General features: G+C 55.0%; 62 non-coding genes across 62 annotated transcripts; 13 read left to right on the top strand and 49 right to left on the bottom strand.

Moving 5' to 3' along the window:
- Window positions 1–66: 66 nt before the first annotated feature.
- Window positions 67–138, top strand: Trnag-ucc. Its single transcript has one exon. It is a non-coding gene; the product is annotated as a tRNA-Gly (tRNA).
- A 593-nt stretch (window positions 139–731) lies between these two features.
- Trnai-aau lies at window positions 732–805 on the bottom strand. Its single transcript has one exon. It is a non-coding gene; the product is annotated as a tRNA-Ile (tRNA).
- Window positions 806–1003: 198 nt separating this feature from the next.
- Window positions 1004–1075, bottom strand: Trnae-uuc. Its single transcript has one exon. It is a non-coding gene; the product is annotated as a tRNA-Glu (tRNA).
- A 303-nt stretch (window positions 1076–1378) lies between these two features.
- On the bottom strand, window positions 1379–1451 carry Trnam-cau. The gene has a single exon. It is a non-coding gene; the product is annotated as a tRNA-Met (tRNA).
- A 381-nt stretch (window positions 1452–1832) lies between these two features.
- On the bottom strand, window positions 1833–1903 carry Trnag-gcc. Its single transcript has one exon. It is a non-coding gene; the product is annotated as a tRNA-Gly (tRNA).
- A 347-nt stretch (window positions 1904–2250) lies between these two features.
- Trnag-ucc lies at window positions 2251–2322 on the top strand. Its single transcript has one exon. It is a non-coding gene; the product is annotated as a tRNA-Gly (tRNA).
- A 593-nt stretch (window positions 2323–2915) lies between these two features.
- Trnai-aau lies at window positions 2916–2989 on the bottom strand. Its single transcript has one exon. It is a non-coding gene; the product is annotated as a tRNA-Ile (tRNA).
- A 198-nt stretch (window positions 2990–3187) lies between these two features.
- Trnae-uuc lies at window positions 3188–3259 on the bottom strand. Its single transcript has one exon. It is a non-coding gene; the product is annotated as a tRNA-Glu (tRNA).
- Window positions 3260–3562: 303 nt separating this feature from the next.
- On the bottom strand, window positions 3563–3635 carry Trnam-cau. Its single transcript has one exon. It is a non-coding gene; the product is annotated as a tRNA-Met (tRNA).
- A 381-nt stretch (window positions 3636–4016) lies between these two features.
- On the bottom strand, window positions 4017–4087 carry Trnag-gcc. Its single transcript has one exon. It is a non-coding gene; the product is annotated as a tRNA-Gly (tRNA).
- A 347-nt stretch (window positions 4088–4434) lies between these two features.
- Trnag-ucc lies at window positions 4435–4506 on the top strand. The gene has a single exon. It is a non-coding gene; the product is annotated as a tRNA-Gly (tRNA).
- Window positions 4507–5099: 593 nt separating this feature from the next.
- On the bottom strand, window positions 5100–5173 carry Trnai-aau. Its single transcript has one exon. It is a non-coding gene; the product is annotated as a tRNA-Ile (tRNA).
- Window positions 5174–5371: 198 nt separating this feature from the next.
- On the bottom strand, window positions 5372–5443 carry Trnae-uuc. The gene has a single exon. It is a non-coding gene; the product is annotated as a tRNA-Glu (tRNA).
- Window positions 5444–5746: 303 nt separating this feature from the next.
- Window positions 5747–5819, bottom strand: Trnam-cau. Its single transcript has one exon. It is a non-coding gene; the product is annotated as a tRNA-Met (tRNA).
- A 381-nt stretch (window positions 5820–6200) lies between these two features.
- On the bottom strand, window positions 6201–6271 carry Trnag-gcc. The gene has a single exon. It is a non-coding gene; the product is annotated as a tRNA-Gly (tRNA).
- A 347-nt stretch (window positions 6272–6618) lies between these two features.
- On the top strand, window positions 6619–6690 carry Trnag-ucc. The gene has a single exon. It is a non-coding gene; the product is annotated as a tRNA-Gly (tRNA).
- A 593-nt stretch (window positions 6691–7283) lies between these two features.
- Window positions 7284–7357, bottom strand: Trnai-aau. Its single transcript has one exon. It is a non-coding gene; the product is annotated as a tRNA-Ile (tRNA).
- Window positions 7358–7555: 198 nt separating this feature from the next.
- Trnae-uuc lies at window positions 7556–7627 on the bottom strand. The gene has a single exon. It is a non-coding gene; the product is annotated as a tRNA-Glu (tRNA).
- A 303-nt stretch (window positions 7628–7930) lies between these two features.
- Window positions 7931–8003, bottom strand: Trnam-cau. The gene has a single exon. It is a non-coding gene; the product is annotated as a tRNA-Met (tRNA).
- A 381-nt stretch (window positions 8004–8384) lies between these two features.
- Window positions 8385–8455, bottom strand: Trnag-gcc. Its single transcript has one exon. It is a non-coding gene; the product is annotated as a tRNA-Gly (tRNA).
- A 347-nt stretch (window positions 8456–8802) lies between these two features.
- Trnag-ucc lies at window positions 8803–8874 on the top strand. The gene has a single exon. It is a non-coding gene; the product is annotated as a tRNA-Gly (tRNA).
- Window positions 8875–9467: 593 nt separating this feature from the next.
- Window positions 9468–9541, bottom strand: Trnai-aau. The gene has a single exon. It is a non-coding gene; the product is annotated as a tRNA-Ile (tRNA).
- Window positions 9542–9739: 198 nt separating this feature from the next.
- On the bottom strand, window positions 9740–9811 carry Trnae-uuc. The gene has a single exon. It is a non-coding gene; the product is annotated as a tRNA-Glu (tRNA).
- A 303-nt stretch (window positions 9812–10114) lies between these two features.
- Trnam-cau lies at window positions 10115–10187 on the bottom strand. Its single transcript has one exon. It is a non-coding gene; the product is annotated as a tRNA-Met (tRNA).
- Window positions 10188–10568: 381 nt separating this feature from the next.
- Trnag-gcc lies at window positions 10569–10639 on the bottom strand. Its single transcript has one exon. It is a non-coding gene; the product is annotated as a tRNA-Gly (tRNA).
- Window positions 10640–10986: 347 nt separating this feature from the next.
- Window positions 10987–11058, top strand: Trnag-ucc. The gene has a single exon. It is a non-coding gene; the product is annotated as a tRNA-Gly (tRNA).
- Window positions 11059–11651: 593 nt separating this feature from the next.
- Trnai-aau lies at window positions 11652–11725 on the bottom strand. Its single transcript has one exon. It is a non-coding gene; the product is annotated as a tRNA-Ile (tRNA).
- A 198-nt stretch (window positions 11726–11923) lies between these two features.
- Window positions 11924–11995, bottom strand: Trnae-uuc. The gene has a single exon. It is a non-coding gene; the product is annotated as a tRNA-Glu (tRNA).
- A 303-nt stretch (window positions 11996–12298) lies between these two features.
- Trnam-cau lies at window positions 12299–12371 on the bottom strand. Its single transcript has one exon. It is a non-coding gene; the product is annotated as a tRNA-Met (tRNA).
- A 381-nt stretch (window positions 12372–12752) lies between these two features.
- Window positions 12753–12823, bottom strand: Trnag-gcc. Its single transcript has one exon. It is a non-coding gene; the product is annotated as a tRNA-Gly (tRNA).
- Window positions 12824–13170: 347 nt separating this feature from the next.
- Trnag-ucc lies at window positions 13171–13242 on the top strand. The gene has a single exon. It is a non-coding gene; the product is annotated as a tRNA-Gly (tRNA).
- A 593-nt stretch (window positions 13243–13835) lies between these two features.
- Trnai-aau lies at window positions 13836–13909 on the bottom strand. The gene has a single exon. It is a non-coding gene; the product is annotated as a tRNA-Ile (tRNA).
- Window positions 13910–14107: 198 nt separating this feature from the next.
- Window positions 14108–14179, bottom strand: Trnae-uuc. Its single transcript has one exon. It is a non-coding gene; the product is annotated as a tRNA-Glu (tRNA).
- Window positions 14180–14482: 303 nt separating this feature from the next.
- Trnam-cau lies at window positions 14483–14555 on the bottom strand. Its single transcript has one exon. It is a non-coding gene; the product is annotated as a tRNA-Met (tRNA).
- Window positions 14556–14936: 381 nt separating this feature from the next.
- On the bottom strand, window positions 14937–15007 carry Trnag-gcc. The gene has a single exon. It is a non-coding gene; the product is annotated as a tRNA-Gly (tRNA).
- Window positions 15008–15354: 347 nt separating this feature from the next.
- Window positions 15355–15426, top strand: Trnag-ucc. The gene has a single exon. It is a non-coding gene; the product is annotated as a tRNA-Gly (tRNA).
- Window positions 15427–16019: 593 nt separating this feature from the next.
- Window positions 16020–16093, bottom strand: Trnai-aau. Its single transcript has one exon. It is a non-coding gene; the product is annotated as a tRNA-Ile (tRNA).
- Window positions 16094–16291: 198 nt separating this feature from the next.
- Window positions 16292–16363, bottom strand: Trnae-uuc. Its single transcript has one exon. It is a non-coding gene; the product is annotated as a tRNA-Glu (tRNA).
- Window positions 16364–16666: 303 nt separating this feature from the next.
- Window positions 16667–16739, bottom strand: Trnam-cau. Its single transcript has one exon. It is a non-coding gene; the product is annotated as a tRNA-Met (tRNA).
- Window positions 16740–17120: 381 nt separating this feature from the next.
- On the bottom strand, window positions 17121–17191 carry Trnag-gcc. Its single transcript has one exon. It is a non-coding gene; the product is annotated as a tRNA-Gly (tRNA).
- A 347-nt stretch (window positions 17192–17538) lies between these two features.
- Window positions 17539–17610, top strand: Trnag-ucc. The gene has a single exon. It is a non-coding gene; the product is annotated as a tRNA-Gly (tRNA).
- A 593-nt stretch (window positions 17611–18203) lies between these two features.
- Window positions 18204–18277, bottom strand: Trnai-aau. The gene has a single exon. It is a non-coding gene; the product is annotated as a tRNA-Ile (tRNA).
- A 198-nt stretch (window positions 18278–18475) lies between these two features.
- Window positions 18476–18547, bottom strand: Trnae-uuc. The gene has a single exon. It is a non-coding gene; the product is annotated as a tRNA-Glu (tRNA).
- A 303-nt stretch (window positions 18548–18850) lies between these two features.
- Trnam-cau lies at window positions 18851–18923 on the bottom strand. The gene has a single exon. It is a non-coding gene; the product is annotated as a tRNA-Met (tRNA).
- Window positions 18924–19304: 381 nt separating this feature from the next.
- Window positions 19305–19375, bottom strand: Trnag-gcc. The gene has a single exon. It is a non-coding gene; the product is annotated as a tRNA-Gly (tRNA).
- Window positions 19376–19722: 347 nt separating this feature from the next.
- On the top strand, window positions 19723–19794 carry Trnag-ucc. Its single transcript has one exon. It is a non-coding gene; the product is annotated as a tRNA-Gly (tRNA).
- Window positions 19795–20387: 593 nt separating this feature from the next.
- Trnai-aau lies at window positions 20388–20461 on the bottom strand. Its single transcript has one exon. It is a non-coding gene; the product is annotated as a tRNA-Ile (tRNA).
- A 198-nt stretch (window positions 20462–20659) lies between these two features.
- Trnae-uuc lies at window positions 20660–20731 on the bottom strand. The gene has a single exon. It is a non-coding gene; the product is annotated as a tRNA-Glu (tRNA).
- Window positions 20732–21034: 303 nt separating this feature from the next.
- Window positions 21035–21107, bottom strand: Trnam-cau. Its single transcript has one exon. It is a non-coding gene; the product is annotated as a tRNA-Met (tRNA).
- A 381-nt stretch (window positions 21108–21488) lies between these two features.
- Window positions 21489–21559, bottom strand: Trnag-gcc. Its single transcript has one exon. It is a non-coding gene; the product is annotated as a tRNA-Gly (tRNA).
- Window positions 21560–21906: 347 nt separating this feature from the next.
- Window positions 21907–21978, top strand: Trnag-ucc. The gene has a single exon. It is a non-coding gene; the product is annotated as a tRNA-Gly (tRNA).
- Window positions 21979–22571: 593 nt separating this feature from the next.
- Window positions 22572–22645, bottom strand: Trnai-aau. The gene has a single exon. It is a non-coding gene; the product is annotated as a tRNA-Ile (tRNA).
- Window positions 22646–22843: 198 nt separating this feature from the next.
- Trnae-uuc lies at window positions 22844–22915 on the bottom strand. Its single transcript has one exon. It is a non-coding gene; the product is annotated as a tRNA-Glu (tRNA).
- Window positions 22916–23218: 303 nt separating this feature from the next.
- On the bottom strand, window positions 23219–23291 carry Trnam-cau. Its single transcript has one exon. It is a non-coding gene; the product is annotated as a tRNA-Met (tRNA).
- A 381-nt stretch (window positions 23292–23672) lies between these two features.
- On the bottom strand, window positions 23673–23743 carry Trnag-gcc. The gene has a single exon. It is a non-coding gene; the product is annotated as a tRNA-Gly (tRNA).
- Window positions 23744–24090: 347 nt separating this feature from the next.
- Trnag-ucc lies at window positions 24091–24162 on the top strand. The gene has a single exon. It is a non-coding gene; the product is annotated as a tRNA-Gly (tRNA).
- A 593-nt stretch (window positions 24163–24755) lies between these two features.
- Trnai-aau lies at window positions 24756–24829 on the bottom strand. Its single transcript has one exon. It is a non-coding gene; the product is annotated as a tRNA-Ile (tRNA).
- Window positions 24830–25027: 198 nt separating this feature from the next.
- On the bottom strand, window positions 25028–25099 carry Trnae-uuc. Its single transcript has one exon. It is a non-coding gene; the product is annotated as a tRNA-Glu (tRNA).
- Window positions 25100–25402: 303 nt separating this feature from the next.
- Window positions 25403–25475, bottom strand: Trnam-cau. The gene has a single exon. It is a non-coding gene; the product is annotated as a tRNA-Met (tRNA).
- Window positions 25476–25855: 380 nt separating this feature from the next.
- On the bottom strand, window positions 25856–25926 carry Trnag-gcc. The gene has a single exon. It is a non-coding gene; the product is annotated as a tRNA-Gly (tRNA).
- A 347-nt stretch (window positions 25927–26273) lies between these two features.
- Window positions 26274–26346, top strand: Trnag-ucc. The gene has a single exon. It is a non-coding gene; the product is annotated as a tRNA-Gly (tRNA).
- Window positions 26347–26939: 593 nt separating this feature from the next.
- On the bottom strand, window positions 26940–27013 carry Trnai-aau. Its single transcript has one exon. It is a non-coding gene; the product is annotated as a tRNA-Ile (tRNA).
- Window positions 27014–27224: the final 211 nt, after the last annotated feature.

Below are 27224 nucleotides of genomic sequence, written 5' to 3'. Positions count from 1 at the left end.
GATCACCTTCGGCCGCTGCCGACTGGCGGGAAGCCGACACAGCGCGGACGCGCGGCGCTCGCTTGTGCGGTGGTGGTGTAATGGTCAGCATAGTTGCGTTCCAAGCAGTTGATCCGGGTTCGATTCCCGGCCACCGCAGCAGGCTTTTAATTTCGCGTATGAGTACTTTTGCCACGCGCTCTTAAATTATTGTTTTTTCGCCCTCTTACTCGCTGCATACCAGCCCTTAGTGTGTCTCGACTTGTCTCGACTTTGCTCGGCTGACGCGAGAGCTGACGCTCTCAAATCGGCCTATATCAAAACGACAAGCACGAGAAACGACTGAGAGAGGTAAGGAGAGGCGAGGCGATGGACACACAGCACGCCCCCTTCATTTCACGGTGGCGTCTCCCTGACCGAATCGGGCTGTAGCTCCGAAAAGAAAGGAGAAACAAAAATAGGAAGTAAAAGTGCCAATAGCGCCCTGTGTTCCCATGCGCTCACCCGCCCAAGTACTGACAAGGGCCAAAGTTGTTACGCATCGGCAATCGGACATTTTCTTTCATTTTCTCTTTATCGGTTGAGAACCAGTGTATTCAAGATATTATGGCCATTGCCGAGTGAATGCTGTAGCGCTCCCCGACGAGTCGGGTTCGGATCCTCTATCAACTTCCACGCAGGGTGATGATCTTTTGGTCACCACACTCGCCAGCTGAAATCGGCGCCGCCTTTTCGTAGTAGGAAAAGAGTAGTGGCCCGTGGGGGGATCGAACCCACGACCTTCGCGTTATTAGCACGACGCTCTAACCAACTGAGCTAACGGGCCTCGGCAGATGCAGTTGCTCAGCCCTACGCTGGAAACAGGTGGCATGAAGCCGCACACCATTTCTATGGTCGTCGTGTGTCTGCTTCCCTAGTCTATATTCTGCTGACGGTCACGAAACAGTAGCTATATTGCGAGCAGGACGGGAAACGGCCGCTCGGACAGCTCAAACTTGTCACGATTCGTGTGGAAAAAATTCCGTTCCGGTACCGGGAATCGAACCCGGGCCTCCTGGGTGAAAGCCAGGTATCCTAGCCACTAGACCACACCGGATGTGGCCGTTTCGTTCGACCGTTCGTACGGTCGCTTGTCGCATTTCGTGTCGAGTGCCGCGTCGGCGCCCCCCTCTCTTTGCGAGCATCTGTGCACATACTGACTGGCAAGGCGCGCACCTCAAACGTCGCAGAGCAATGCTTTTGGCTTCATGCTCTGCTGGGAGAAGAGGAAAAGGGAAGCTGTAAGTAGCAATAACAGGAAGTAAACATTTTCCCGCTGAAGCGTTGAAACGCTGTGGATAACAAACAAGAAATACGTTGGCGCCCTAGCAACAGCACCACCATGTCACAGAAAATTAAATGCCCCGGGTGAGGATCGAACTCACGACCTTAAGATTATGAGACTTACGCGCTGCCTACTGCGCTACCGAGGCACGGGTGCACCGCTTGTCCTGGAAACTGGGTAAACACCTTACCCAATATTAGACGTAGAGACACTGTACTTCCTGGATAACGTGTTCTGTTGCTACACGTGCACTGCCGGCCCAGTTGATTGCGGTGCTGCTGCAGCTGTTGCAACGATAGGCAGCACTCCTTGTCGTTGAAGTTCAGTGCCTCGGAGGCACCCGGACCCAGCAACTTGTGAGGCCAGGCCGACGCTAGTCTGTAGAACATGATGCGAGCGTCCTAGTGGGGACCCGCGAGTGCTGCGTTCTCGGTCCTTCTCAAGGGAAATCCAGCTACACATTCTTGTGGATCGTGCATCTCAAGCGCTCAAGCCACGCGGCAGCATTATCGCGGGAAAAGCAAAATGATGCATCGGCCGGGAATCGAACCCGGGCCGCCCGCGTGGCAGGCGAGCATTCTACCACTGAACCACCGATGCTCGGGCCAGCGGTAACTTGACGCTGCTTGCCGAGCAGATGTCTCAAGGGAAAGTGGGACTGCCGTCAAGCGCCGTAGCATTCTGTGGAAAAGATGCTGCAGACGCTGAATCCTGCACTGCACTGCTCTGCTTAAAAATGCCGCCAGAACGCGGTCCTCTGCGTACTCTTGCGTTGCCGGCGCCCAACTCTTGCCAAAGGATGCGAAATGTGCGCGGATACGCTGTCCGAATGCGTCTGGATGTGCTCCCCTAGCCTGCCTCGAAATGCGCCTGCCAGGTACGATCACCTTCGGCCGCTGCCGACTGGCGGGAAGCCGACACAGCGCGGACGCGCGGCGCTCGCTTGTGCGGTGGTGGTGTAATGGTCAGCATAGTTGCGTTCCAAGCAGTTGATCCGGGTTCGATTCCCGGCCACCGCAGCAGGCTTTTAATTTCGCGTATGAGTACTTTTGCCACGCGCTCTTAAATTATTGTTTTTTCGCCCTCTTACTCGCTGCATACCAGCCCTTAGTGTGTCTCGACTTGTCTCGACTTTGCTCGGCTGACGCGAGAGCTGACGCTCTCAAATCGGCCTATATCAAAACGACAAGCACGAGAAACGACTGAGAGAGGTAAGGAGAGGCGAGGCGATGGACACACAGCACGCCCCCTTCATTTCACGGTGGCGTCTCCCTGACCGAATCGGGCTGTAGCTCCGAAAAGAAAGGAGAAACAAAAATAGGAAGTAAAAGTGCCAATAGCGCCCTGTGTTCCCATGCGCTCACCCGCCCAAGTACTGACAAGGGCCAAAGTTGTTACGCATCGGCAATCGGACATTTTCTTTCATTTTCTCTTTATCGGTTGAGAACCAGTGTATTCAAGATATTATGGCCATTGCCGAGTGAATGCTGTAGCGCTCCCCGACGAGTCGGGTTCGGATCCTCTATCAACTTCCACGCAGGGTGATGATCTTTTGGTCACCACACTCGCCAGCTGAAATCGGCGCCGCCTTTTCGTAGTAGGAAAAGAGTAGTGGCCCGTGGGGGGATCGAACCCACGACCTTCGCGTTATTAGCACGACGCTCTAACCAACTGAGCTAACGGGCCTCGGCAGATGCAGTTGCTCAGCCCTACGCTGGAAACAGGTGGCATGAAGCCGCACACCATTTCTATGGTCGTCGTGTGTCTGCTTCCCTAGTCTATATTCTGCTGACGGTCACGAAACAGTAGCTATATTGCGAGCAGGACGGGAAACGGCCGCTCGGACAGCTCAAACTTGTCACGATTCGTGTGGAAAAAATTCCGTTCCGGTACCGGGAATCGAACCCGGGCCTCCTGGGTGAAAGCCAGGTATCCTAGCCACTAGACCACACCGGATGTGGCCGTTTCGTTCGACCGTTCGTACGGTCGCTTGTCGCATTTCGTGTCGAGTGCCGCGTCGGCGCCCCCCTCTCTTTGCGAGCATCTGTGCACATACTGACTGGCAAGGCGCGCACCTCAAACGTCGCAGAGCAATGCTTTTGGCTTCATGCTCTGCTGGGAGAAGAGGAAAAGGGAAGCTGTAAGTAGCAATAACAGGAAGTAAACATTTTCCCGCTGAAGCGTTGAAACGCTGTGGATAACAAACAAGAAATACGTTGGCGCCCTAGCAACAGCACCACCATGTCACAGAAAATTAAATGCCCCGGGTGAGGATCGAACTCACGACCTTAAGATTATGAGACTTACGCGCTGCCTACTGCGCTACCGAGGCACGGGTGCACCGCTTGTCCTGGAAACTGGGTAAACACCTTACCCAATATTAGACGTAGAGACACTGTACTTCCTGGATAACGTGTTCTGTTGCTACACGTGCACTGCCGGCCCAGTTGATTGCGGTGCTGCTGCAGCTGTTGCAACGATAGGCAGCACTCCTTGTCGTTGAAGTTCAGTGCCTCGGAGGCACCCGGACCCAGCAACTTGTGAGGCCAGGCCGACGCTAGTCTGTAGAACATGATGCGAGCGTCCTAGTGGGGACCCGCGAGTGCTGCGTTCTCGGTCCTTCTCAAGGGAAATCCAGCTACACATTCTTGTGGATCGTGCATCTCAAGCGCTCAAGCCACGCGGCAGCATTATCGCGGGAAAAGCAAAATGATGCATCGGCCGGGAATCGAACCCGGGCCGCCCGCGTGGCAGGCGAGCATTCTACCACTGAACCACCGATGCTCGGGCCAGCGGTAACTTGACGCTGCTTGCCGAGCAGATGTCTCAAGGGAAAGTGGGACTGCCGTCAAGCGCCGTAGCATTCTGTGGAAAAGATGCTGCAGACGCTGAATCCTGCACTGCACTGCTCTGCTTAAAAATGCCGCCAGAACGCGGTCCTCTGCGTACTCTTGCGTTGCCGGCGCCCAACTCTTGCCAAAGGATGCGAAATGTGCGCGGATACGCTGTCCGAATGCGTCTGGATGTGCTCCCCTAGCCTGCCTCGAAATGCGCCTGCCAGGTACGATCACCTTCGGCCGCTGCCGACTGGCGGGAAGCCGACACAGCGCGGACGCGCGGCGCTCGCTTGTGCGGTGGTGGTGTAATGGTCAGCATAGTTGCGTTCCAAGCAGTTGATCCGGGTTCGATTCCCGGCCACCGCAGCAGGCTTTTAATTTCGCGTATGAGTACTTTTGCCACGCGCTCTTAAATTATTGTTTTTTCGCCCTCTTACTCGCTGCATACCAGCCCTTAGTGTGTCTCGACTTGTCTCGACTTTGCTCGGCTGACGCGAGAGCTGACTCTCTCAAATCGGCCTATATCAAAACGACAAGCACGAGAAACGACTGAGAGAGGTAAGGAGAGGCGAGGCGATGGACACACAGCACGCCCCCTTCATTTCACGGTGGCGTCTCCCTGACCGAATCGGGCTGTAGCTCCGAAAAGAAAGGAGAAACAAAAATAGGAAGTAAAAGTGCCAATAGCGCCCTGTGTTCCCATGCGCTCACCCGCCCAAGTACTGACAAGGGCCAAAGTTGTTACGCATCGGCAATCGGACATTTTCTTTCATTTTCTCTTTATCGGTTGAGAACCAGTGTATTCAAGATATTATGGCCATTGCCGAGTGAATGCTGTAGCGCTCCCCGACGAGTCGGGTTCGGATCCTCTATCAACTTCCACGCAGGGTGATGATCTTTTGGTCACCACACTCGCCAGCTGAAATCGGCGCCGCCTTTTCGTAGTAGGAAAAGAGTAGTGGCCCGTGGGGGGATCGAACCCACGACCTTCGCGTTATTAGCACGACGCTCTAACCAACTGAGCTAACGGGCCTCGGCAGATGCAGTTGCTCAGCCCTACGCTGGAAACAGGTGGCATGAAGCCGCACACCATTTCTATGGTCGTCGTGTGTCTGCTTCCCTAGTCTATATTCTGCTGACGGTCACGAAACAGTAGCTATATTGCGAGCAGGACGGGAAACGGCCGCTCGGACAGCTCAAACTTGTCACGATTCGTGTGGAAAAAATTCCGTTCCGGTACCGGGAATCGAACCCGGGCCTCCTGGGTGAAAGCCAGGTATCCTAGCCACTAGACCACACCGGATGTGGCCGTTTCGTTCGACCGTTCGTACGGTCGCTTGTCGCATTTCGTGTCGAGTGCCGCGTCGGCGCCCCCCTCTCTTTGCGAGCATCTGTGCACATACTGACTGGCAAGGCGCGCACCTCAAACGTCGCAGAGCAATGCTTTTGGCTTCATGCTCTGCTGGGAGAAGAGGAAAAGGGAAGCTGTAAGTAGCAATAACAGGAAGTAAACATTTTCCCGCTGAAGCGTTGAAACGCTGTGGATAACAAACAAGAAATACGTTGGCGCCCTAGCAACAGCACCACCATGTCACAGAAAATTAAATGCCCCGGGTGAGGATCGAACTCACGACCTTAAGATTATGAGACTTACGCGCTGCCTACTGCGCTACCGAGGCACGGGTGCACCGCTTGTCCTGGAAACTGGGTAAACACCTTACCCAATATTAGACGTAGAGACACTGTACTTCCTGGATAACGTGTTCTGTTGCTACACGTGCACTGCCGGCCCAGTTGATTGCGGTGCTGCTGCAGCTGTTGCAACGATAGGCAGCACTCCTTGTCGTTGAAGTTCAGTGCCTCGGAGGCACCCGGACCCAGCAACTTGTGAGGCCAGGCCGACGCTAGTCTGTAGAACATGATGCGAGCGTCCTAGTGGGGACCCGCGAGTGCTGCGTTCTCGGTCCTTCTCAAGGGAAATCCAGCTACACATTCTTGTGGATCGTGCATCTCAAGCGCTCAAGCCACGCGGCAGCATTATCGCGGGAAAAGCAAAATGATGCATCGGCCGGGAATCGAACCCGGGCCGCCCGCGTGGCAGGCGAGCATTCTACCACTGAACCACCGATGCTCGGGCCAGCGGTAACTTGACGCTGCTTGCCGAGCAGATGTCTCAAGGGAAAGTGGGACTGCCGTCAAGCGCCGTAGCATTCTGTGGAAAAGATGCTGCAGACGCTGAATCCTGCACTGCACTGCTCTGCTTAAAAATGCCGCCAGAACGCGGTCCTCTGCGTACTCTTGCGTTGCCGGCGCCCAACTCTTGCCAAAGGATGCGAAATGTGCGCGGATACGCTGTCCGAATGCGTCTGGATGTGCTCCCCTAGCCTGCCTCGAAATGCGCCTGCCAGGTACGATCACCTTCGGCCGCTGCCGACTGGCGGGAAGCCGACACAGCGCGGACGCGCGGCGCTCGCTTGTGCGGTGGTGGTGTAATGGTCAGCATAGTTGCGTTCCAAGCAGTTGATCCGGGTTCGATTCCCGGCCACCGCAGCAGGCTTTTAATTTCGCGTATGAGTACTTTTGCCACGCGCTCTTAAATTATTGTTTTTTCGCCCTCTTACTCGCTGCATACCAGCCCTTAGTGTGTCTCGACTTGTCTCGACTTTGCTCGGCTGACGCGAGAGCTGACGCTCTCAAATCGGCCTATATCAAAACGACAAGCACGAGAAACGACTGAGAGAGGTAAGGAGAGGCGAGGCGATGGACACACAGCACGCCCCCTTCATTTCACGGTGGCGTCTCCCTGACCGAATCGGGCTGTAGCTCCGAAAAGAAAGGAGAAACAAAAATAGGAAGTAAAAGTGCCAATAGCGCCCTGTGTTCCCATGCGCTCACCCGCCCAAGTACTGACAAGGGCCAAAGTTGTTACGCATCGGCAATCGGACATTTTCTTTCATTTTCTCTTTATCGGTTGAGAACCAGTGTATTCAAGATATTATGGCCATTGCCGAGTGAATGCTGTAGCGCTCCCCGACGAGTCGGGTTCGGATCCTCTATCAACTTCCACGCAGGGTGATGATCTTTTGGTCACCACACTCGCCAGCTGAAATCGGCGCCGCCTTTTCGTAGTAGGAAAAGAGTAGTGGCCCGTGGGGGGATCGAACCCACGACCTTCGCGTTATTAGCACGACGCTCTAACCAACTGAGCTAACGGGCCTCGGCAGATGCAGTTGCTCAGCCCTACGCTGGAAACAGGTGGCATGAAGCCGCACACCATTTCTATGGTCGTCGTGTGTCTGCTTCCCTAGTCTATATTCTGCTGACGGTCACGAAACAGTAGCTATATTGCGAGCAGGACGGGAAACGGCCGCTCGGACAGCTCAAACTTGTCACGATTCGTGTGGAAAAAATTCCGTTCCGGTACCGGGAATCGAACCCGGGCCTCCTGGGTGAAAGCCAGGTATCCTAGCCACTAGACCACACCGGATGTGGCCGTTTCGTTCGACCGTTCGTACGGTCGCTTGTCGCATTTCGTGTCGAGTGCCGCGTCGGCGCCCCCCTCTCTTTGCGAGCATCTGTGCACATACTGACTGGCAAGGCGCGCACCTCAAACGTCGCAGAGCAATGCTTTTGGCTTCATGCTCTGCTGGGAGAAGAGGAAAAGGGAAGCTGTAAGTAGCAATAACAGGAAGTAAACATTTTCCCGCTGAAGCGTTGAAACGCTGTGGATAACAAACAAGAAATACGTTGGCGCCCTAGCAACAGCACCACCATGTCACAGAAAATTAAATGCCCCGGGTGAGGATCGAACTCACGACCTTAAGATTATGAGACTTACGCGCTGCCTACTGCGCTACCGAGGCACGGGTGCACCGCTTGTCCTGGAAACTGGGTAAACACCTTACCCAATATTAGACGTAGAGACACTGTACTTCCTGGATAACGTGTTCTGTTGCTACACGTGCACTGCCGGCCCAGTTGATTGCGGTGCTGCTGCAGCTGTTGCAACGATAGGCAGCACTCCTTGTCGTTGAAGTTCAGTGCCTCGGAGGCACCCGGACCCAGCAACTTGTGAGGCCAGGCCGACGCTAGTCTGTAGAACATGATGCGAGCGTCCTAGTGGGGACCCGCGAGTGCTGCGTTCTCGGTCCTTCTCAAGGGAAATCCAGCTACACATTCTTGTGGATCGTGCATCTCAAGCGCTCAAGCCACGCGGCAGCATTATCGCGGGAAAAGCAAAATGATGCATCGGCCGGGAATCGAACCCGGGCCGCCCGCGTGGCAGGCGAGCATTCTACCACTGAACCACCGATGCTCGGGCCAGCGGTAACTTGACGCTGCTTGCCGAGCAGATGTCTCAAGGGAAAGTGGGACTGCCGTCAAGCGCCGTAGCATTCTGTGGAAAAGATGCTGCAGACGCTGAATCCTGCACTGCACTGCTCTGCTTAAAAATGCCGCCAGAACGCGGTCCTCTGCGTACTCTTGCGTTGCCGGCGCCCAACTCTTGCCAAAGGATGCGAAATGTGCGCGGATACGCTGTCCGAATGCGTCTGGATGTGCTCCCCTAGCCTGCCTCGAAATGCGCCTGCCAGGTACGATCACCTTCGGCCGCTGCCGACTGGCGGGAAGCCGACACAGCGCGGACGCGCGGCGCTCGCTTGTGCGGTGGTGGTGTAATGGTCAGCATAGTTGCGTTCCAAGCAGTTGATCCGGGTTCGATTCCCGGCCACCGCAGCAGGCTTTTAATTTCGCGTATGAGTACTTTTGCCACGCGCTCTTAAATTATTGTTTTTTCGCCCTCTTACTCGCTGCATACCAGCCCTTAGTGTGTCTCGACTTGTCTCGACTTTGCTCGGCTGACGCGAGAGCTGACGCTCTCAAATCGGCCTATATCAAAACGACAAGCACGAGAAACGACTGAGAGAGGTAAGGAGAGGCGAGGCGATGGACACACAGCACGCCCCCTTCATTTCACGGTGGCGTCTCCCTGACCGAATCGGGCTGTAGCTCCGAAAAGAAAGGAGAAACAAAAATAGGAAGTAAAAGTGCCAATAGCGCCCTGTGTTCCCATGCGCTCACCCGCCCAAGTACTGACAAGGGCCAAAGTTGTTACGCATCGGCAATCGGACATTTTCTTTCATTTTCTCTTTATCGGTTGAGAACCAGTGTATTCAAGATATTATGGCCATTGCCGAGTGAATGCTGTAGCGCTCCCCGACGAGTCGGGTTCGGATCCTCTATCAACTTCCACGCAGGGTGATGATCTTTTGGTCACCACACTCGCCAGCTGAAATCGGCGCCGCCTTTTCGTAGTAGGAAAAGAGTAGTGGCCCGTGGGGGGATCGAACCCACGACCTTCGCGTTATTAGCACGACGCTCTAACCAACTGAGCTAACGGGCCTCGGCAGATGCAGTTGCTCAGCCCTACGCTGGAAACAGGTGGCATGAAGCCGCACACCATTTCTATGGTCGTCGTGTGTCTGCTTCCCTAGTCTATATTCTGCTGACGGTCACGAAACAGTAGCTATATTGCGAGCAGGACGGGAAACGGCCGCTCGGACAGCTCAAACTTGTCACGATTCGTGTGGAAAAAATTCCGTTCCGGTACCGGGAATCGAACCCGGGCCTCCTGGGTGAAAGCCAGGTATCCTAGCCACTAGACCACACCGGATGTGGCCGTTTCGTTCGACCGTTCGTACGGTCGCTTGTCGCATTTCGTGTCGAGTGCCGCGTCGGCGCCCCCCTCTCTTTGCGAGCATCTGTGCACATACTGACTGGCAAGGCGCGCACCTCAAACGTCGCAGAGCAATGCTTTTGGCTTCATGCTCTGCTGGGAGAAGAGGAAAAGGGAAGCTGTAAGTAGCAATAACAGGAAGTAAACATTTTCCCGCTGAAGCGTTGAAACGCTGTGGATAACAAACAAGAAATACGTTGGCGCCCTAGCAACAGCACCACCATGTCACAGAAAATTAAATGCCCCGGGTGAGGATCGAACTCACGACCTTAAGATTATGAGACTTACGCGCTGCCTACTGCGCTACCGAGGCACGGGTGCACCGCTTGTCCTGGAAACTGGGTAAACACCTTACCCAATATTAGACGTAGAGACACTGTACTTCCTGGATAACGTGTTCTGTTGCTACACGTGCACTGCCGGCCCAGTTGATTGCGGTGCTGCTGCAGCTGTTGCAACGATAGGCAGCACTCCTTGTCGTTGAAGTTCAGTGCCTCGGAGGCACCCGGACCCAGCAACTTGTGAGGCCAGGCCGACGCTAGTCTGTAGAACATGATGCGAGCGTCCTAGTGGGGACCCGCGAGTGCTGCGTTCTCGGTCCTTCTCAAGGGAAATCCAGCTACACATTCTTGTGGATCGTGCATCTCAAGCGCTCAAGCCACGCGGCAGCATTATCGCGGGAAAAGCAAAATGATGCATCGGCCGGGAATCGAACCCGGGCCGCCCGCGTGGCAGGCGAGCATTCTACCACTGAACCACCGATGCTCGGGCCAGCGGTAACTTGACGCTGCTTGCCGAGCAGATGTCTCAAGGGAAAGTGGGACTGCCGTCAAGCGCCGTAGCATTCTGTGGAAAAGATGCTGCAGACGCTGAATCCTGCACTGCACTGCTCTGCTTAAAAATGCCGCCAGAACGCGGTCCTCTGCGTACTCTTGCGTTGCCGGCGCCCAACTCTTGCCAAAGGATGCGAAATGTGCGCGGATACGCTGTCCGAATGCGTCTGGATGTGCTCCCCTAGCCTGCCTCGAAATGCGCCTGCCAGGTACGATCACCTTCGGCCGCTGCCGACTGGCGGGAAGCCGACACAGCGCGGACGCGCGGCGCTCGCTTGTGCGGTGGTGGTGTAATGGTCAGCATAGTTGCGTTCCAAGCAGTTGATCCGGGTTCGATTCCCGGCCACCGCAGCAGGCTTTTAATTTCGCGTATGAGTACTTTTGCCACGCGCTCTTAAATTATTGTTTTTTCGCCCTCTTACTCGCTGCATACCAGCCCTTAGTGTGTCTCGACTTGTCTCGACTTTGCTCGGCTGACGCGAGAGCTGACGCTCTCAAATCGGCCTATATCAAAACGACAAGCACGAGAAACGACTGAGAGAGGTAAGGAGAGGCGAGGCGATGGACACACAGCACGCCCCCTTCATTTCACGGTGGCGTCTCCCTGACCGAATCGGGCTGTAGCTCCGAAAAGAAAGGAGAAACAAAAATAGGAAGTAAAAGTGCCAATAGCGCCCTGTGTTCCCATGCGCTCACCCGCCCAAGTACTGACAAGGGCCAAAGTTGTTACGCATCGGCAATCGGACATTTTCTTTCATTTTCTCTTTATCGGTTGAGAACCAGTGTATTCAAGATATTATGGCCATTGCCGAGTGAATGCTGTAGCGCTCCCCGACGAGTCGGGTTCGGATCCTCTATCAACTTCCACGCAGGGTGATGATCTTTTGGTCACCACACTCGCCAGCTGAAATCGGCGCCGCCTTTTCGTAGTAGGAAAAGAGTAGTGGCCCGTGGGGGGATCGAACCCACGACCTTCGCGTTATTAGCACGACGCTCTAACCAACTGAGCTAACGGGCCTCGGCAGATGCAGTTGCTCAGCCCTACGCTGGAAACAGGTGGCATGAAGCCGCACACCATTTCTATGGTCGTCGTGTGTCTGCTTCCCTAGTCTATATTCTGCTGACGGTCACGAAACAGTAGCTATATTGCGAGCAGGACGGGAAACGGCCGCTCGGACAGCTCAAACTTGTCACGATTCGTGTGGAAAAAATTCCGTTCCGGTACCGGGAATCGAACCCGGGCCTCCTGGGTGAAAGCCAGGTATCCTAGCCACTAGACCACACCGGATGTGGCCGTTTCGTTCGACCGTTCGTACGGTCGCTTGTCGCATTTCGTGTCGAGTGCCGCGTCGGCGCCCCCCTCTCTTTGCGAGCATCTGTGCACATACTGACTGGCAAGGCGCGCACCTCAAACGTCGCAGAGCAATGCTTTTGGCTTCATGCTCTGCTGGGAGAAGAGGAAAAGGGAAGCTGTAAGTAGCAATAACAGGAAGTAAACATTTTCCCGCTGAAGCGTTGAAACGCTGTGGATAACAAACAAGAAATACGTTGGCGCCCTAGCAACAGCACCACCATGTCACAGAAAATTAAATGCCCCGGGTGAGGATCGAACTCACGACCTTAAGATTATGAGACTTACGCGCTGCCTACTGCGCTACCGAGGCACGGGTGCACCGCTTGTCCTGGAAACTGGGTAAACACCTTACCCAATATTAGACGTAGAGACACTGTACTTCCTGGATAACGTGTTCTGTTGCTACACGTGCACTGCCGGCCCAGTTGATTGCGGTGCTGCTGCAGCTGTTGCAACGATAGGCAGCACTCCTTGTCGTTGAAGTTCAGTGCCTCGGAGGCACCCGGACCCAGCAACTTGTGAGGCCAGGCCGACGCTAGTCTGTAGAACATGATGCGAGCGTCCTAGTGGGGACCCGCGAGTGCTGCGTTCTCGGTCCTTCTCAAGGGAAATCCAGCTACACATTCTTGTGGATCGTGCATCTCAAGCGCTCAAGCCACGCGGCAGCATTATCGCGGGAAAAGCAAAATGATGCATCGGCCGGGAATCGAACCCGGGCCGCCCGCGTGGCAGGCGAGCATTCTACCACTGAACCACCGATGCTCGGGCCAGCGGTAACTTGACGCTGCTTGCCGAGCAGATGTCTCAAGGGAAAGTGGGACTGCCGTCAAGCGCCGTAGCATTCTGTGGAAAAGATGCTGCAGACGCTGAATCCTGCACTGCACTGCTCTGCTTAAAAATGCCGCCAGAACGCGGTACTCTGCGTACTCTTGCGTTGCCGGCGCCCAACTCTTGCCAAAGGATGCGAAATGTGCGCGGATACGCTGTCCGAATGCGTCTGGATGTGCTCCCCTAGCCTGCCTCGAAATGCGCCTGCCAGGTACGATCACCTTCGGCCGCTGCCGACTGGCGGGAAGCCGACACAGCGCGGACGCGCGGCGCTCGCTTGTGCGGTGGTGGTGTAATGGTCAGCATAGTTGCGTTCCAAGCAGTTGATCCGGGTTCGATTCCCGGCCACCGCAGCAGGCTTTTAATTTCGCGTATGAGTACTTTTGCCACGCGCTCTTAAATTATTGTTTTTTCGCCCTCTTACTCGCTGCATACCAGCCCTTAGTGTGTCTCGACTTGTCTCGACTTTGCTCGGCTGACGCGAGAGCTGACGCTCTCAAATCGGCCTATATCAAAACGACAAGCACGAGAAACGACTGAGAGAGGTAAGGAGAGGCGAGGCGATGGACACACAGCACGCCCCCTTCATTTCACGGTGGCGTCTCCCTGACCGAATCGGGCTGTAGCTCCGAAAAGAAAGGAGAAACAAAAATAGGAAGTAAAAGTGCCAATAGCGCCCTGTGTTCCCATGCGCTCACCCGCCCAAGTACTGACAAGGGCCAAAGTTGTTACGCATCGGCAATCGGACATTTTCTTTCATTTTCTCTTTATCGGTTGAGAACCAGTGTATTCAAGATATTATGGCCATTGCCGAGTGAATGCTGTAGCGCTCCCCGACGAGTCGGGTTCGGATCCTCTATCAACTTCCACGCAGGGTGATGATCTTTTGGTCACCACACTCGCCAGCTGAAATCGGCGCCGCCTTTTCGTAGTAGGAAAAGAGTAGTGGCCCGTGGGGGGATCGAACCCACGACCTTCGCGTTATTAGCACGACGCTCTAACCAACTGAGCTAACGGGCCTCGGCAGATGCAGTTGCTCAGCCCTACGCTGGAAACAGGTGGCATGAAGCCGCACACCATTTCTATGGTCGTCGTGTGTCTGCTTCCCTAGTCTATATTCTGCTGACGGTCACGAAACAGTAGCTATATTGCGAGCAGGACGGGAAACGGCCGCTCGGACAGCTCAAACTTGTCACGATTCGTGTGGAAAAAATTCCGTTCCGGTACCGGGAATCGAACCCGGGCCTCCTGGGTGAAAGCCAGGTATCCTAGCCACTAGACCACACCGGATGTGGCCGTTTCGTTCGACCGTTCGTACGGTCGCTTGTCGCATTTCGTGTCGAGTGCCGCGTCGGCGCCCCCCTCTCTTTGCGAGCATCTGTGCACATACTGACTGGCAAGGCGCGCACCTCAAACGTCGCAGAGCAATGCTTTTGGCTTCATGCTCTGCTGGGAGAAGAGGAAAAGGGAAGCTGTAAGTAGCAATAACAGGAAGTAAACATTTTCCCGCTGAAGCGTTGAAACGCTGTGGATAACAAACAAGAAATACGTTGGCGCCCTAGCAACAGCACCACCGTGTCACAGAAAATTAAATGCCCCGGGTGAGGATCGAACTCACGACCTTAAGATTATGAGACTTACGCGCTGCCTACTGCGCTACCGAGGCACGGGTGCACCGCTTGTCCTGGAAACTGGGTAAACACCTTACCCAATATTAGACGTAGAGACACTGTACTTCCTGGATAACGTGTTCTGTTGCTACACGTGCACTGCCGGCCCAGTTGATTGCGGTGCTGCTGCAGCTGTTGCAACGATAGGCAGCACTCCTTGTCGTTGAAGTTCAGTGCCTCGGAGGCACCCGGACCCAGCAACTTGTGAGGCCAGGCCGACGCTAGTCTGTAGAACATGATGCGAGCGTCCTAGTGGGGACCCGCGAGTGCTGCGTTCTCGGTCCTTCTCAAGGGAAATCCAGCTACACATTCTTGTGGATCGTGCATCTCAAGCGCTCAAGCCACGCGGCAGCATTATCGCGGGAAAAGCAAAATGATGCATCGGCCGGGAATCGAACCCGGGCCGCCCGCGTGGCAGGCGAGCATTCTACCACTGAACCACCGATGCTCGGGCCAGCGGTAACTTGACGCTGCTTGCCGAGCAGATGTCTCAAGGGAAAGTGGGACTGCCGTCAAGCGCCGTAGCATTCTGTGGAAAAGATGCTGCAGACGCTGAATCCTGCACTGCACTGCTCTGCTTAAAAATGCCGCCAGAACGCGGTACTCTGCGTACTCTTGCGTTGCCGGCGCCCAACTCTTGCCAAAGGATGCGAAATGTGCGCGGATACGCTGTCCGAATGCGTCTGGATGTGCTCCCCTAGCCTGCCTCGAAATGCGCCTGCCAGGTACGATCACCTTCGGCCGCTGCCGACTGGCGGGAAGCCGACACAGCGCGGACGCGCGGCGCTCGCTTGTGCGGTGGTGGTGTAATGGTCAGCATAGTTGCGTTCCAAGCAGTTGATCCGGGTTCGATTCCCGGCCACCGCAGCAGGCTTTTAATTTCGCGTATGAGTTCTTTTGCCACGCGCTCTTAAATTATTGTTTTTTCGCCCTCTTACTCGCTGCATACCAGCCCTTAGTGTGTCTCGACTTGTCTCGACTTTGCTCGGCTGACGCGAGAGCTGACGCTCTCAAATCGGCCTATATCAAAACGACAAGCACGAGAAACGACTGAGAGAGGTAAGGAGAGGCGAGGCGATGGACACACAGCACGCCCCCTTCATTTCACGGTGGCGTCTCCCTGACCGAATCGGGCTGTAGCTCCGAAAAGAAAGGAGAAACAAAAATAGGAAGTAAAAGTGCCAATAGCGCCCTGTGTTCCCATGCGCTCACCCGCCCAAGTACTGACAAGGGCCAAAGTTGTTACGCATCGGCAATCGGACATTTTCTTTCATTTTCTCTTTATCGGTTGAGAACCAGTGTATTCAAGATATTATGGCCATTGCCGAGTGAATGCTGTAGCGCTCCCCGACGAGTCGGGTTCGGATCCTCTATCAACTTCCACGCAGGGTGATGATCTTTTGGTCACCACACTCGCCAGCTGAAATCGGCGCCGCCTTTTCGTAGTAGGAAAAGAGTAGTGGCCCGTGGGGGGATCGAACCCACGACCTTCGCGTTATTAGCACGACGCTCTAACCAACTGAGCTAACGGGCCTCGGCAGATGCAGTTGCTCAGCCCTACGCTGGAAACAGGTGGCATGAAGCCGCACACCATTTCTATGGTCGTCGTGTGTCTGCTTCCCTAGTCTATATTCTGCTGACGGTCACGAAACAGTAGCTATATTGCGAGCAGGACGGGAAACGGCCGCTCGGACAGCTCAAACTTGTCACGATTCGTGTGGAAAAAATTCCGTTCCGGTACCGGGAATCGAACCCGGGCCTCCTGGGTGAAAGCCAGGTATCCTAGCCACTAGACCACACCGGATGTGGCCGTTTCGTTCGACCGTTCGTACGGTCGCTTGTCGCATTTCGTGTCGAGTGCCGCGTCGGCGCCCCCCTCTCTTTGCGAGCATCTGTGCACATACTGACTGGCAAGGCGCGCACCTCAAACGTCGCAGAGCAATGCTTTTGGCTTCATGCTCTGCTGGGAGAAGAGGAAAAGGGAAGCTGTAAGTAGCAATAACAGGAAGTAAACATTTTCCCGCTGAAGCGTTGAAACGCTGTGGATAACAAACAAGAAATACGTTGGCGCCCTAGCAACAGCACCACCGTGTCACAGAAAATTAAATGCCCCGGGTGAGGATCGAACTCACGACCTTAAGATTATGAGACTTACGCGCTGCCTACTGCGCTACCGAGGCACGGGTGCACCGCTTGTCCTGGAAACTGGGTAAACACCTTACCCAATATTAGACGTAGAGACACTGTACTTCCTGGATAACGTGTTCTGTTGCTACACGTGCACTGCCGGCCCAGTTGATTGCGGTGCTGCTGCAGCTGTTGCAACGATAGGCAGCACTCCTTGTCGTTGAAGTTCAGTGCCTCGGAGGCACCCGGACCCAGCAACTTGTGAGGCCAGGCCGACGCTAGTCTGTAGAACATGATGCGAGCGTCCTAGTGGGGACCCGCGAGTGCTGCGTTCTCGGTCCTTCTCAAGGGAAATCCAGCTACACATTCTTGTGGATCGTGCATCTCAAGCGCTCAAGCCACGCGGCAGCATTATCGCGGGAAAAGCAAAATGATGCATCGGCCGGGAATCGAACCCGGGCCGCCCGCGTGGCAGGCGAGCATTCTACCACTGAACCACCGATGCTCGGGCCAGCGGTAACTTGACGCTGCTTGCCGAGCAGATGTCTCAAGGGAAAGTGGGACTGCCGTCAAGCGCCGTAGCATTCTGTGGAAAAGATGCTGCAGACGCTGAATCCTGCACTGCACTGCTCTGCTTAAAAATGCCGCCAGAACGCGGTCCTCTGCGTACTCTTGCGTTGCCGGCGCCCAACTCTTGCCAAAGGATGCGAAATGTGCGCGGATACGCTGTCCGAATGCGTCTGGATGTGCTCCCCTAGCCTGCCTCGAAATGCGCCTGCCAGGTACGATCACCTTCGGCCGCTGCCGACTGGCGGGAAGCCGACACAGCGCGGACGCGCGGCGCTCGCTTGTGCGGTGGTGGTGTAATGGTCAGCATAGTTGCGTTCCAAGCAGTTGATCCGGGTTCGATTCCCGGCCACCGCAGCAGGCTTTTAATTTCGCGTATGAGTACTTTTGCCACGCGCTCTTAAATTATTGTTTTTTCGCCCTCTTACTCGCTGCATACCAGCCCTTAGTGTGTCTCGACTTGTCTCGACTTTGCTCGGCTGACGCGAGAGCTGACGCTCTCAAATCGGCCTATATCAAAACGACAAGCACGAGAAACGACTGAGAGAGGTAAGGAGAGGCGAGGCGATGGACACACAGCACGCCCCCTTCATTTCACGGTGGCGTCTCCCTGACCGAATCGGGCTGTAGCTCCGAAAAGAAAGGAGAAACAAAAATAGGAAGTAAAAGTGCCAATAGCGCCCTGTGTTCCCATGCGCTCACCCGCCCAAGTACTGACAAGGGCCAAAGTTGTTACGCATCGGCAATCGGACATTTTCTTTCATTTTCTCTTTATCGGTTGAGAACCAGTGTATTCAAGATATTATGGCCATTGCCGAGTGAATGCTGTAGCGCTCCCCGACGAGTCGGGTTCGGATCCTCTATCAACTTCCACGCAGGGTGATGATCTTTTGGTCACCACACTCGCCAGCTGAAATCGGCGCCGCCTTTTCGTAGTAGGAAAAGAGTAGTGGCCCGTGGGGGGATCGAACCCACGACCTTCGCGTTATTAGCACGACGCTCTAACCAACTGAGCTAACGGGCCTCGGCAGATGCAGTTGCTCAGCCCTACGCTGGAAACAGGTGGCATGAAGCCGCACACCATTTCTATGGTCGTCGTGTGTCTGCTTCCCTAGTCTATATTCTGCTGACGGTCACGAAACAGTAGCTATATTGCGAGCAGGACGGGAAACGGCCGCTCGGACAGCTCAAACTTGTCACGATTCGTGTGGAAAAAATTCCGTTCCGGTACCGGGAATCGAACCCGGGCCTCCTGGGTGAAAGCCAGGTATCCTAGCCACTAGACCACACCGGATGTGGCCGTTTCGTTCGACCGTTCGTACGGTCGCTTGTCGCATTTCGTGTCGAGTGCCGCGTCGGCGCCCCCCTCTCTTTGCGAGCATCTGTGCACATACTGACTGGCAAGGCGCGCACCTCAAACGTCGCAGAGCAATGCTTTTGGCTTCATGCTCTGCTGGGAGAAGAGGAAAAGGGAAGCTGTAAGTAGCAATAACAGGAAGTAAACATTTTCCCGCTGAAGCGTTGAAACGCTGTGGATAACAAACAAGAAATACGTTGGCGCCCTAGCAACAGCACCACCATGTCACAGAAAATTAAATGCCCCGGGTGAGGATCGAACTCACGACCTTAAGATTATGAGACTTACGCGCTGCCTACTGCGCTACCGAGGCACGGGTGCACCGCTTGTCCTGGAAACTGGGTAAACACCTTACCCAATATTAGACGTAGAGACACTGTACTTCCTGGATAACGTGTTCTGTTGCTACACGTGCACTGCCGGCCCAGTTGATTGCGGTGCTGCTGCAGCTGTTGCAACGATAGGCAGCACTCCTTGTCGTTGAAGTTCAGTGCCTCGGAGGCACCCGGACCCAGCAACTTGTGAGGCCAGGCCGACGCTAGTCTGTAGAACATGATGCGAGCGTCCTAGTGGGGACCCGCGAGTGCTGCGTTCTCGGTCCTTCTCAAGGGAAATCCAGCTACACATTCTTGTGGATCGTGCATCTCAAGCGCTCAAGCCACGCGGCAGCATTATCGCGGGAAAAGCAAAATGATGCATCGGCCGGGAATCGAACCCGGGCCGCCCGCGTGGCAGGCGAGCATTCTACCACTGAACCACCGATGCTCGGGCCAGCGGTAACTTGACGCTGCTTGCCGAGCAGATGTCTCAAGGGAAAGTGGGACTGCCGTCAAGCGCCGTAGCATTCTGTGGAAAAGATGCTGCAGACGCTGAATCCTGCACTGCACTGCTCTGCTTAAAAATGCCGCCAGAACGCGGTACTCTGCGTACTCTTGCGTTGCCGGCGCCCAACTCTTGCCAAAGGATGCGAAATGTGCGCGGATACGCTGTCCGAATGCGTCTGGATGTGCTCCCCTAGCCTGCCTCGAAATGCGCCTGCCAGGTACGATCACCTTCGGCCGCTGCCGACTGGCGGGAAGCCGACACAGCGCGGACGCGCGGCGCTCGCTTGTGCGGTGGTGGTGTAATGGTCAGCATAGTTGCGTTCCAAGCAGTTGATCCGGGTTCGATTCCCGGCCACCGCAGCAGGCTTTTAATTTCGCGTATGAGTTCTTTTGCCACGCGCTCTTAAATTATTGTTTTTTCGCCCTCTTACTCGCTGCATACCAGCCCTTAGTGTGTCTCGACTTGTCTCGACTTTGCTCGGCTGACGCGAGAGCTGACGCTCTCAAATCGGCCTATATCAAAACGACAAGCACGAGAAACGACTGAGAGAGGTAAGGAGAGGCGAGGCGATGGACACACAGCACGCCCCCTTCATTTCACGGTGGCGTCTCCCTGACCGAATCGGGCTGTAGCTCCGAAAAGAAAGGAGAAACAAAAATAGGAAGTAAAAGTGCCAATAGCGCCCTGTGTTCCCATGCGCTCACCCGCCCAAGTACTGACAAGGGCCAAAGTTGTTACGCATCGGCAATCGGACATTTTCTTTCATTTTCTCTTTATCGGTTGAGAACCAGTGTATTCAAGATATTATGGCCATTGCCGAGTGAATGCTGTAGCGCTCCCCGACGAGTCGGGTTCGGATCCTCTATCAACTTCCACGCAGGGTGATGATCTTTTGGTCACCACACTCGCCAGCTGAAATCGGCGCCGCCTTTTCGTAGTAGGAAAAGAGTAGTGGCCCGTGGGGGGATCGAACCCACGACCTTCGCGTTATTAGCACGACGCTCTAACCAACTGAGCTAACGGGCCTCGGCAGATGCAGTTGCTCAGCCCTACGCTGGAAACAGGTGGCATGAAGCCGCACACCATTTCTATGGTCGTCGTGTGTCTGCTTCCCTAGTCTATATTCTGCTGACGGTCACGAAACAGTAGCTATATTGCGAGCAGGACGGGAAACGGCCGCTCGGACAGCTCAAACTTGTCACGATTCGTGTGGAAAAAATTCCGTTCCGGTACCGGGAATCGAACCCGGGCCTCCTGGGTGAAAGCCAGGTATCCTAGCCACTAGACCACACCGGATGTGGCCGTTTCGTTCGACCGTTCGTACGGTCGCTTGTCGCATTTCGTGTCGAGTGCCGCGTCGGCGCCCCCCTCTCTTTGCGAGCATCTGTGCACATACTGACTGGCAAGGCGCGCACCTCAAACGTCGCAGAGCAATGCTTTTGGCTTCATGCTCTGCTGGGAGAAGAGGAAAAGGGAAGCTGTAAGTAGCAATAACAGGAAGTAAACATTTTCCCGCTGAAGCGTTGAAACGCTGTGGATAACAAACAAGAAATACGTTGGCGCCCTAGCAACAGCACCACCATGTCACAGAAAATTAAATGCCCCGGGTGAGGATCGAACTCACGACCTTAAGATTATGAGACTTACGCGCTGCCTACTGCGCTACCGAGGCACGGGTGCACCGCTTGTCCTGGAAACTGGGTAAACACCTTACCCAATATTAGACGTAGAGACACTGTACTTCCTGGATAACGTGTTCTGTTGCTACACGTGCACTGCCGGCCCAGTTGATTGCGGTGCTGCTGCAGCTGTTGCAACGATAGGCAGCACTCCTTGTCGTTGAAGTTCAGTGCCTCGGAGGCACCCGGACCCAGCAACTTGTGAGGCCAGGCCGACGCTAGTCTGTAGAACATGATGCGAGCGTCCTAGTGGGGACCCGCGAGTGCTGCGTTCTCGGTCCTTCTCAAGGGAAATCCAGCTACACATTCTTGTGGATCGTGCATCTCAAGCGCTCAAGCCACGCGGCAGCATTATCGCGGGAAAAGCAAAATGATGCATCGGCCGGGAATCGAACCCGGGCCGCCCGCGTGGCAGGCGAGCATTCTACCACTGAACCACCGATGCTCGGGCCAGCGGTAACTTGACGCTGCTTGCCGAGCAGATGTCTCAAGGGAAAGTGGGACTGCCGTCAAGCGCCGTAGCATTCTGTGGAAAAGATGCTGCAGACGCTGAATCCTGCACTGCACTGCTCTGCTTAAAAATGCCGCCAGAACGCGGTACTCTGCGTACTCTTGCGTTGCCGGCGCCCAACTCTTGCCAAAGGATGCGAAATGTGCGCGGATACGCTGTCCGAATGCGTCTGGATGTGCTCCCCTAGCCTGCCTCGAAATGCGCCTGCCAGGTACGATCACCTTCGGCCGCTGCCGACTGGCGGGAAGCCGACACAGCGCGGACGCGCGGCGCTCGCTTGTGCGGTGGTGGTGTAATGGTCAGCATAGTTGCGTTCCAAGCAGTTGATCCGGGTTCGATTCCCGGCCACCGCAGCAGGCTTTTAATTTCGCGTATGAGTTCTTTTGCCACGCGCTCTTAAATTATTGTTTTTTCGCCCTCTTACTCGCTGCATACCAGCCCTTAGTGTGTCTCGACTTGTCTCGACTTTGCTCGGCTGACGCGAGAGCTGACGCTCTCAAATCGGCCTATATCAAAACGACAAGCACGAGAAACGACTGAGAGAGGTAAGGAGAGGCGAGGCGATGGACACACAGCACGCCCCCTTCATTTCACGGTGGCGTCTCCCTGACCGAATCGGGCTGTAGCTCCGAAAAGAAAGGAGAAACAAAAATAGGAAGTAAAAGTGCCAATAGCGCCCTGTGTTCCCATGCGCTCACCCGCCCAAGTACTGACAAGGGCCAAAGTTGTTACGCATCGGCAATCGGACATTTTCTTTCATTTTCTCTTTATCGGTTGAGAACCAGTGTATTCAAGATATTATGGCCATTGCCGAGTGAATGCTGTAGCGCTCCCCGACGAGTCGGGTTCGGATCCTCTATCAACTTCCACGCAGGGTGATGATCTTTTGGTCACCACACTCGCCAGCTGAAATCGGCGCCGCCTTTTCGTAGTAGGAAAAGAGTAGTGGCCCGTGGGGGGATCGAACCCACGACCTTCGCGTTATTAGCACGACGCTCTAACCAACTGAGCTAACGGGCCTCGGCAGATGCAGTTGCTCAGCCCTACGCTGGAAACAGGTGGCATGAAGCCGCACACCATTTCTATGGTCGTCGTGTGTCTGCTTCCCTAGTCTATATTCTGCTGACGGTCACGAAACAGTAGCTATATTGCGAGCAGGACGGGAAACGGCCGCTCGGACAGCTCAAACTTGTCACGATTCGTGTGGAAAAAATTCCGTTCCGGTACCGGGAATCGAACCCGGGCCTCCTGGGTGAAAGCCAGGTATCCTAGCCACTAGACCACACCGGATGTGGCCGTTTCGTTCGACCGTTCGTACGGTCGCTTGTCGCATTTCGTGTCGAGTGCCGCGTCGGCGCCCCCCTCTCTTTGCGAGCATCTGTGCACATACTGACTGGCAAGGCGCGCACCTCAAACGTCGCAGAGCAATGCTTTTGGCTTCATGCTCTGCTGGGAGAAGAGGAAAAGGGAAGCTGTAAGTAGCAATAACAGGAAGTAAACATTTTCCCGCTGAAGCGTTGAAACGCTGTGGATAACAAACAAGAAATACGTTGGCGCCCTAGCAACAGCACCACCATGTCACAGAAAATTAAATGCCCCGGGTGAGGATCGAACTCACGACCTTAAGATTATGAGACTTACGCGCTGCCTACTGCGCTACCGAGGCACGGGTGCACCGCTTGTCCTGGAAACTGGGTAAACACCTTACCCAATATTAGACGTAGAGACACTGTACTTCCTGGATAACGTGTTCTGTTGCTACACGTGCACTGCCGGCCCAGTTGATTGCGGTGCTGCTGCAGCTGTTGCAACGATAGGCAGCACTCCTTGTCGTTGAAGTTCAGTGCCTCGGAGGCACCCGGACCCAGCAACTTGTGAGGCCAGGCCGACGCTAGTCTGTAGAACATGATGCGAGCGTCCTAGTGGGGACCCGCGAGTGCTGCGTTCTCGGTCCTTCTCAAGGGAAATCCAGCTACACATTCTTGTGGATCGTGCATCTCAAGCGCTCAAGCCACGCGGCAGCATTATCGCGGGAAAAGCAAAATGATGCATCGGCCGGGAATCGAACCCGGGCCGCCCGCGTGGCAGGCGAGCATTCTACCACTGAACCACCGATGCTCGGGCCAGCGGTAACTTGACGCTGCTTGCCGAGCAGATGTCTCAAGGGAAAGTGGGACTGCCGTCAAGCGCCGTAGCATTCTGTGGAAAAGATGCTGCAGACGCTGAATCCTGCACTGCACTGCTCTGCTTAAAAATGCCGCCAGAACGCGGTACTCTGCGTACTCTTGCGTTGCCGGCGCCCAACTCTTGCCAAAGGATGCGAAATGTGCGCGGATACGCTGTCCGAATGCGTCTGGATGTGCTCCCCTAGCCTGCCTCGAAATGCGCCTGCCAGGTACGATCACCTTCGGCCGCTGCCGACTGGCGGGAAGCCGACACAGCGCGGACGCGCGGCGCTCGCTTGTGCGGTGGTGGTGTAATGGTCAGCATAGTTGCGTTCCAAGCAGTTGATCCGGGTTCGATTCCCGGCCACCGCAGCAGGCTTTTAATTTCGCGTATGAGTTCTTTTGCCACGCGCTCTTAAATTATTGTTTTTTCGCCCTCTTACTCGCTGCATACCAGCCCTTAGTGTGTCTCGACTTGTCTCGACTTTGCTCGGCTGACGCGAGAGCTGACGCTCTCAAATCGGCCTATATCAAAACGACAAGCACGAGAAACGACTGAGAGAGGTAAGGAGAGGCGAGGCGATGGACACACAGCACGCCCCCTTCATTTCACGGTGGCGTCTCCCTGACCGAATCGGGCTGTAGCTCCGAAAAGAAAGGAGAAACAAAAATAGGAAGTAAAAGTGCCAATAGCGCCCTGTGTTCCCATGCGCTCACCCGCCCAAGTACTGACAAGGGCCAAAGTTGTTACGCATCGGCAATCGGACATTTTCTTTCATTTTCTCTTTATCGGTTGAGAACCAGTGTATTCAAGATATTATGGCCATTGCCGAGTGAATGCTGTAGCGCTCCCCGACGAGTCGGGTTCGGATCCTCTATCAACTTCCACGCAGGGTGATGATCTTTTGGTCACCACACTCGCCAGCTGAAATCGGCGCCGCCTTTTCGTAGTAGGAAAAGAGTAGTGGCCCGTGGGGGGATCGAACCCACGACCTTCGCGTTATTAGCACGACGCTCTAACCAACTGAGCTAACGGGCCTCGGCAGATGCAGTTGCTCAGCCCTACGCTGGAAACAGGTGGCATGAAGCCGCACACCATTTCTATGGTCGTCGTGTGTCTGCTTCCCTAGTCTATATTCTGCTGACGGTCACGAAACAGTAGCTATATTGCGAGCAGGACGGGAAACGGCCGCTCGGACAGCTCAAACTTGTCACGATTCGTGTGGAAAAAATTCCGTTCCGGTACCGGGAATCGAACCCGGGCCTCCTGGGTGAAAGCCAGGTATCCTAGCCACTAGACCACACCGGATGTGGCCGTTTCGTTCGACCGTTCGTACGGTCGCTTGTCGCATTTCGTGTCGAGTGCCGCGTCGGCGCCCCCCTCTCTTTGCGAGCATCTGTGCACATACTGACTGGCAAGGCGCGCACCTCAAACGTCGCAGAGCAATGCTTTTGGCTTCATGCTCTGCTGGGAGAAGAGGAAAAGGGAAGCTGTAAGTAGCAATAACAGGAAGTAAACATTTTCCCGCTGAAGCGTTGAAACGCTGTGGATAACAAACAAGAAATACGTTGGCGCCCTAGCAACAGCACCACCATGTCACAGAAAATTAAATGCCCCGGGTGAGGATCGAACTCACGACCTTAAGATTATGAGACTTACGCGCTGCCTACTGCGCTACCGAGGCACGGTGCACCGCTTGTCCTGGAAACTGGGTAAACACCTTACCCAATATTAGACGTAGAGACACTGTACTTCCTGGATAACGTGTTCTGTTGCTACACGTGCACTGCCGGCCCAGTTGATTGCGGTGCTGCTGCAGCTGTTGCAACGATAGGCAGCACTCCTTGTCGTTGAAGTTCAGTGCCTCGGAGGCACCCGGACCCAGCAACTTGTGAGGCCAGGCCGACGCTAGTCTGTAGAACATGATGCGAGCGTCCTAGTGGGGACCCGCGAGTGCTGCGTTCTCGGTCCTTCTCAAGGGAAATCCAGCTACACATTCTTGTGGATCGTGCATCTCAAGCGCTCAAGCCACGCGGCAGCATTATCGCGGGAAAAGCAAAATGATGCATCGGCCGGGAATCGAACCCGGGCCGCCCGCGTGGCAGGCGAGCATTCTACCACTGAACCACCGATGCTCGGGCCAGCGGTAACTTGACGCTGCTTGCCGAGCAGATGTCTCAAGGGAAAGTGGGACTGCCGTCAAGCGCCGTAGCATTCTGTGGAAAAGATGCTGCAGACGCTGAATCCTGCACTGCACTGCTCTGCTTAAAAATGCCGCCAGAACGCGGTACTCTGCGTACTCTTGCGTTGCCGGCGCCCAACTCTTGCCAAAGGATGCGAAATGTGCGCGGATACGCTGTCCGAATGCGTCTGGATGTGCTCCCCTAGCCTGCCTCGAAATGCGCCTGCCAGGTACGATCACCTTCGGCCGCTGCCGACTGGCGGGAAGCCGACACAGCGCGGACGCGCGGCGCTCGCTTGTGCGGTGGTGGTGTAATGGTCAGCATTAGTTGCGTTCCAAGCAGTTGATCCGGGTTCGATTCCCGGCCACCGCAGCAGGCTTTTAATTTCGCGTATGAGTTCTTTTGCCACGCGCTCTTAAATTATTGTTTTTTCGCCCTCTTACTCGCTGCATACCAGCCCTTAGTGTGTCTCGACTTGTCTCGACTTTGCTCGGCTGACGCGAGAGCTGACGCTCTCAAATCGGCCTATATCAAAACGACAAGCACGAGAAACGACTGAGAGAGGTAAGGAGAGGCGAGGCGATGGACACACAGCACGCCCCCTTCATTTCACGGTGGCGTCTCCCTGACCGAATCGGGCTGTAGCTCCGAAAAGAAAGGAGAAACAAAAATAGGAAGTAAAAGTGCCAATAGCGCCCTGTGTTCCCATGCGCTCACCCGCCCAAGTACTGACAAGGGCCAAAGTTGTTACGCATCGGCAATCGGACATTTTCTTTCATTTTCTCTTTATCGGTTGAGAACCAGTGTATTCAAGATATTATGGCCATTGCCGAGTGAATGCTGTAGCGCTCCCCGACGAGTCGGGTTCGGATCCTCTATCAACTTCCACGCAGGGTGATGATCTTTTGGTCACCACACTCGCCAGCTGAAATCGGCGCCGCCTTTTCGTAGTAGGAAAAGAGTAGTGGCCCGTGGGGGGATCGAACCCACGACCTTCGCGTTATTAGCACGACGCTCTAACCAACTGAGCTAACGGGCCTCGGCAGATGCAGTTGCTCAGCCCTACGCTGGAAACAGGTGGCATGAAGCCGCACACCATTTCTATGGTCGTCGTGTGTCTGCTTCCCTAGTCTATATTCTGCTGACGGTCACGAAACAGTAGCTATATTGCGAGCAGGACGGGAAACGGCCGCTCGGACAGCTCAAACTTGTCACGATTCGTGTGGAAAAAATTCCGTTCCGGTACCGGG

The sequence above is a fragment of the Schistocerca piceifrons genome, unplaced genomic scaffold (genome assembly GCF_021461385.2).
Source record: "Schistocerca piceifrons isolate TAMUIC-IGC-003096 unplaced genomic scaffold, iqSchPice1.1 HiC_scaffold_675, whole genome shotgun sequence".
In the NCBI taxonomy this organism is placed as follows: domain Eukaryota; kingdom Metazoa; phylum Arthropoda; class Insecta; order Orthoptera; family Acrididae; genus Schistocerca; species Schistocerca piceifrons.
Note: the sequence above shows the minus strand (reverse complement) of the source record. Positions and strands in the feature narration are given on the sequence as shown.